The sequence below is a fragment of the Gymnoscopelus braueri genome (genome assembly GCF_963280865.1).
Source record: "Gymnoscopelus braueri genome assembly, chromosome: 3".
Lineage (NCBI taxonomy): Eukaryota > Metazoa > Chordata > Actinopteri > Myctophiformes > Myctophidae > Gymnoscopelus > Gymnoscopelus braueri.
Genome location: NC_137612.1, coordinates 45,567,865 through 45,573,864, shown reverse-complemented (window position 1 = coordinate 45,573,864; position 6,000 = coordinate 45,567,865). Strand labels below are relative to the sequence as shown.

Genomic DNA, 6,000 nt, shown 5'->3' with positions numbered 1-6,000 from the left:
ATGGCGGACAGGACAGTTCCCATAGACAAGAAGCACTTGATGGACGTGAAGCTGTGTGAGCTGGAACGCTGGCTTAGAGGTCGGGACTTCACTCCAACCGGCGTCATGGCTGCCGTGCGTGGGGTTGCGACACATACTACAACAAGTATGTCAACGTGAAGAAGGGAGGAGTCGGTGGCGTTGCCATGTTGTTGGTCAGCTACGTGGCCCTCAGCTACCTCTGGAGTTACGATCACATCAAGCACGATCGATGGAGGAAGTACCACTGAATCTCTGCCCACCTTTTTAACCACTTAAACCCAAGCATCCATATTGCGGGGAAAGCTTTCGCAGAAAATAGCAGATCGACAAGCTCACTCACAGCGCGTTGTGAGCTTGTCCATCGGCCATTTTCAGCGAAAGTTTTTCCCAGCAATAACAGAAAACAGAAAAGACACTGGGGGCCAAATAACATGCTCCTTCCTGTTTTTTTCCCCCGACGTCTGAAGATGTCGGAAGGAGCATGTATTGACCTTTAGTCTACTCAGGGGTCTTCAACAGGGGGCCGCCAAATCTTTGTGTGATAGGAACCATTAACTACTTGAACCCTAGCATCCCTATTCTCTGGGGTGACTGCGATACAAGTGGGGGGAGAGAGAGAAAAGAAATTGGGCTTCAAAAAAATATGTGTTTTCACACTTTTAGAGCATAACGTTGATATAGTTATCAATAGAAGTAAAATAAATAAAGATATCAAAATGACAAATCTGTTCTTGAGTATTTTCACACCACAAGTCCTAAAAGTCCAATCTTAATTACTTCCTTTCAAACAAAAACGTAATGCGTGATTGCATCAGCCAGTCCGGACCAATTTAGACCAATAAAACCATGACATTCACCTGTCATGTCAATCAATTTTCCAAACAGGGCAATGCTTCATTATGCTACACCATGTGCTACACACCATGTTTCATTGAAATGAATGGGTGCCACTAGAGGGCGATGCTGTTAAAGGAAAAACAAACGAACATGGCAGTAAAATGGCTCTGAAACATTTCAGGCCAAAAATTGGCAATGCTCATTGACTGACACACACTCAGCCCCTAGCTGTTTCACCCGAATTACCTGATCTAATCATAAAGATACACGCAGTAATTTCAGTTAGCCGTTAATACTTTATTAAGAGAGGTTAGATTCCCACTATGAACCTCCCATCATGACTCTGTACCTCTGTACCAAAGATCTTCCATCTCCCATTAATGCTCTAGCTTCAAGTTACCCCAGGTCCCATGCCCTAGCTTCAAGGTACCCCAGCCACATTAATGCTCTAGCTTCAAGGTACACTTCAAGGTACACCTACAGTGACAAAAAACACCCCAAGGAGTGGGGACTATATCATTATTATTAGCTATCCCTGGATCACATGAGCAGAGCCAGAGGCAACACTGGTTAAGTTCTGATCAACACCACTACTACGGTGGGCCCTATAGTCCCAGCCAGGCACTTCTTTCCTTCTGAGTTGTTTTTACATTGCTGTGCTTTTCTTTTTATCTGAGATATATACAAGAAGTCTTAGGAGACTGAATCAGGTCAGGCCCAGTTCAGGCAAACAGGCAGATGAATATGATAAAGAGGTGGTTATGAGAGAGAGAGAGAGAGAGAGAGAGAGAGAGAGAGAGAGAGAGAGAGAGAGAGAGAGAGAGAGAGAGAGAGAGAGAGAGAGAGAAAGGGATGATCATGTGACCTGATCTGTCATCGTCTGTACATGCAGTGTGGGTCCGCGGGGCCGGCCGGTGAGCCGGAGTCTTATTTTTAACTCTATGGCCGGAGTGCATACACACACATAAGACAAAACAACAAAAACGCACACACAAGCATGCGTCCACACACACATCATATTGAAACGTTCATCTCAAAGATCTTCATCTCTATATGACAAATCTTTTTGATTGAGTGGAAACACAAGAAGAAACTAGACTTCCTCTGAACTCACCCGCGCACAACATGCAATACATTTTTTAACACAGAGACCCGCACAGAGACACACACACACACACACACACACACACACACACACACACACACACACACACACACACACACACACACACACACACACACACACACACACACACACACACACACACACACACACACACACACACACACACACACACACACACCAGGAGAGGAAACAGTGTTGTTCTTGTCTCCTCTAATTAGATTTAGATCTTCTTCACACCCACAGGCAGACAGACAGGCAGACAGGCAGGCGGGCGGGCGGGCTGGCGGACGGACGGACAGACGGACAGACAGACAGAGTAACTCCTGGACCTGGTTTTAAAACAGTTGCGGCTGCCTTTAATGCAACATGACAAGGACACAGGGGGAAGGTGAACCCAGGGAGGAAGTGCTGTCAGCGGGCCAACAGCTACTGAACAAACCCCTTCACTAACTTCCAATGACATACAATGTATACATACATGAAATGTTCATGTCATGCAACTTTCATCACCAGAGTGGTGAGAGTGCAGTCAGTGCACATCAACCATCACCCTCAGTCAATGAAGTGAGTTTAAGAGGGTATTAATGACATAATAACCTCACTGTCCAATCTCTACCTATTGATAGTAAGTTACTAGTTTGACAACGAAGTCTCAAAAATAACTCAATGTGTTCAGTGGTGAAGGCTGGCTCCTCGTGTTCCTGGTCTGAAGACATTCACTTCATCCATGTTTGGCAGACAGCAATGTTCTTCTTTCTCCCTTACTGATCAACAGATCTGCACTGATAGAACGGTACATATTGTAGAACTATGGAGTTACATGTGTGTCTCCATATTGAACCACTGTCAGTAACTATCATCACCAGATCACCTTGGTTGTTTAAGGACCTTTGAATCCCATGCATACTGTTGTCTAGAGCAGTGGTTCTCAAACTGTGGGTCTGGACCTCAAATTATTATTATTATAATTTCTTTGCGGTGGGCAGATGATTTGCTTAATGTGCAACATTGTTTTCTCACTCAACAGTAAACAAACCAACATAGAGTTTAAGTGTATACAGGGTAGGCTACATGTACATGCACATTTCTGAAGTAACAATTTAAGGACTTTTAAGACCTCTAAAATGAAATAAAATAAGACCATTACTGCGTAGTAAAAGTAATCAACAAACTATACCATAAAAAATTGTCAAATATTGGCCAAATTGTCAAATATTACCTAAGAAGAATTGTGAAAATAGCTGATCTAGAGGCTCACAAGATTGCAGATCGGCTATTTTCACAATATTTATCTGTGGAACTGAGTCAAACAAAATGTAATGCCTCAACTGCTATAATTATAATAATATAAGTGCTTGTCAGGGTGGGGGGTCCACAGTTCAAATATGATTCCTTTGGGAGGTCACGGCCTGAAAAGTTTGAGAACCACTGGACCACTAGACTCTAGAGCAATTCTTTTCAAACTTTTTGTGCTCAAGGCACACATGTGCAAATCAAAACCTCAAGGCACACCTGTATTGATTGCGGAAATAGCAGTTCTACAAGCTCACAAGAGTAGAGTTTGTGGATTTGCTACAGTATTTCTGCTTTTTCAATATCTTTATTTCGTTCAAATGAATGAATGAATAAAAAATAAATACATGAATAAATACATATTGGTTGATTAATTGATTAAGCAATGAATTAATCAGTCAATCAATGAATTAATCAGTTAATTACAAATTGCACCATGATAGGCCCACATGATATAGTAAGAAATTATAATAATTTAAAATAAATCATACGTTTTTCTAGAGTTGTATATCGTCTCTGTCGGGTGCAAACCTCATATGTTCAAGACTGTTACTTTTCAGGATTAAAATTCAAAAGTATCAAAAGTAGCAGATCGACAAGCTCAAAACGCGTCGCTTTGCGACGCGTTTTGAGCTTGTGGATCTGCTACTTTTGATGCTTTTGTGTGACACTGTATGATCAAGTAGGGGGTTAATTTACGAAAAAACACAAAAAGTTAAAATATGGAGATATGAGTTTTATGCCCGACGATATATTTCAATAATTGCGAACGCGGAAGGAGGCGCAAGTGGAGCTTACTATGTAACCCTGCTCAGGTTGTGGGTCTGTCTGTCTGTATGTCTGTCTGTATGTCTGTCTGTGTGCATGCACTACCTATGTAGAGGGCGCCAGAGTGCAGGAATTTAAATGCAACACCACACACACACACACACACACACACACACACACACACACACACACACACACACACACACACACACACACATCCCCATCACAGTGAAATAACATGGATTACAAGTCCGTAAATACACAATATTTTCGAGCTGCGTTCGCTTCCAGCGTTCGTGCGTCTTACTTGTTGTCATAACATCCCAATGCAAACTAGGACTTGTGGCACAAGTCAGCAGGACTTGTGGGGGCGGCACACTGTTTGGGAACCACTGAAGTACAGAGCAAGTGTTCTCAAACCAGTGATTTGTGTTTACCTCCAGAAGCTCCATCTTTTATCAGTGTTGTCGTGGAGGAAAACACCCCGACCGGCGTCCAACATGATTAATTACACTCACACACTCTATATTGGCTATGGAAGGTTATTGTATCGAGCTGCAGCTCTCACTGCACTGGAACTGGCTCTCACACACACACACACACACACACACACACACACACACACACACACACACACACACACACACACACACACACACACACACACACACACACACACACACACACACACACACACACACACACACACACACACACACACACACACACACACACACACACACACTTCTATTCTGCTATACTTGTGGGGACATTTGGCCCTCACAAGTAAGCACGCACGCACGCACGCACGCACGCACGCACGCACGCACGCACGCACGCACGGACGGACGGACGGACGGACGGACGGACAGAACTTTCACCTTTGTTTAATTTATAAAGGACCCCAAACCACTGCTCAGCTCCATCAATAAACAGGCCTGTCCCCTGCTACGTCCTCAGACCTCAAAGTGGGTCCGAGGACCCCACTTTGAGACTCGTGGGACCCGCAAGGGTCCATTTGGTTCCATTTGTACACTCTCAGACAGTTACAGACCTGTAAGGGTCCATTTGGACACCTGATGTTCCTCAGACCCAATGTTGAGAACCATTATGTCTAAGACTTAGTGCAATGGTTCTCAAAGTGAACCAGTTTAACCACTTTAACCCTACATACACTACAAGCGATGCGACGTGAGCTTGTAGATCTGCTATTTTCTTTAAATCTTGAAAATCTTTTCAGACACAAACAAGTTTGAGAAGCTCTGTCTTAGTGGGTGTCTAGATAAAAATGTGCATAGATAGAATGTGCCTTTTTGTACAAGAGTAGCAGCTCATCTCTGTCTACACATGTTCATTACCTCTACTATGACATAAAAGGGATCTGTTGGCAGTATAAATCTGCTTTTGTGTGCATGCGTGTTGTGTGTTGCTTGTGTTTGCAGACAAAGAGATGAAAATGTGCATAGATGTGTCATGATATGAACGTGGATGCGCTGATTGCTGAGGCTGTGTAAATAACAGATAATAATAACATCTGTAAATGTTTTTTGTATGAATTTATTCATAGTACACTGAAAGTCCCATTATCTTCTTAGTGGGGCTGTGTGCACAACTATCCTGTAGGATGGAGGATGGCTGATAGCAGTCACACCTGGCGTGGCCTGAGTCAAACCACTATAATGAGACTCAGAGCTGTAGTGATGCGCGGGCCGACCCGTAACCCGCGGGTCCCACGGGTCAACCCGCGGCACGGGTGGTCAAGTCAGGATTTCAGAGGTAATTATGCGGGCTGCGGGTGAGCGGGTCAGCCGCTCTCACACGCAAAAAAAGAAGAAAAATCATATGCTCTTGTTTTGTCTTTATTCCTAATAAGAATAAGAATAATAACAATAAAACAGTTTGAATACACTTTGGGGTGTATACTTGAAGATTATTTTCTAACCTTGATTTTACTG

General features: G+C 43.4%; 1 pseudogene across 1 annotated transcript; it reads left to right on the top strand.

The window, feature by feature from the left end:
* LOC308081495 (ATP synthase subunit f, mitochondrial-like) lies at positions 1-269 on the top strand (annotated as a pseudogene). Its single transcript has one exon. The product of its transcript is annotated as an ATP synthase subunit f, mitochondrial-like (transcript).
* The last annotated feature ends 5,731 nt before the right edge of the window (positions 270-6,000 follow it).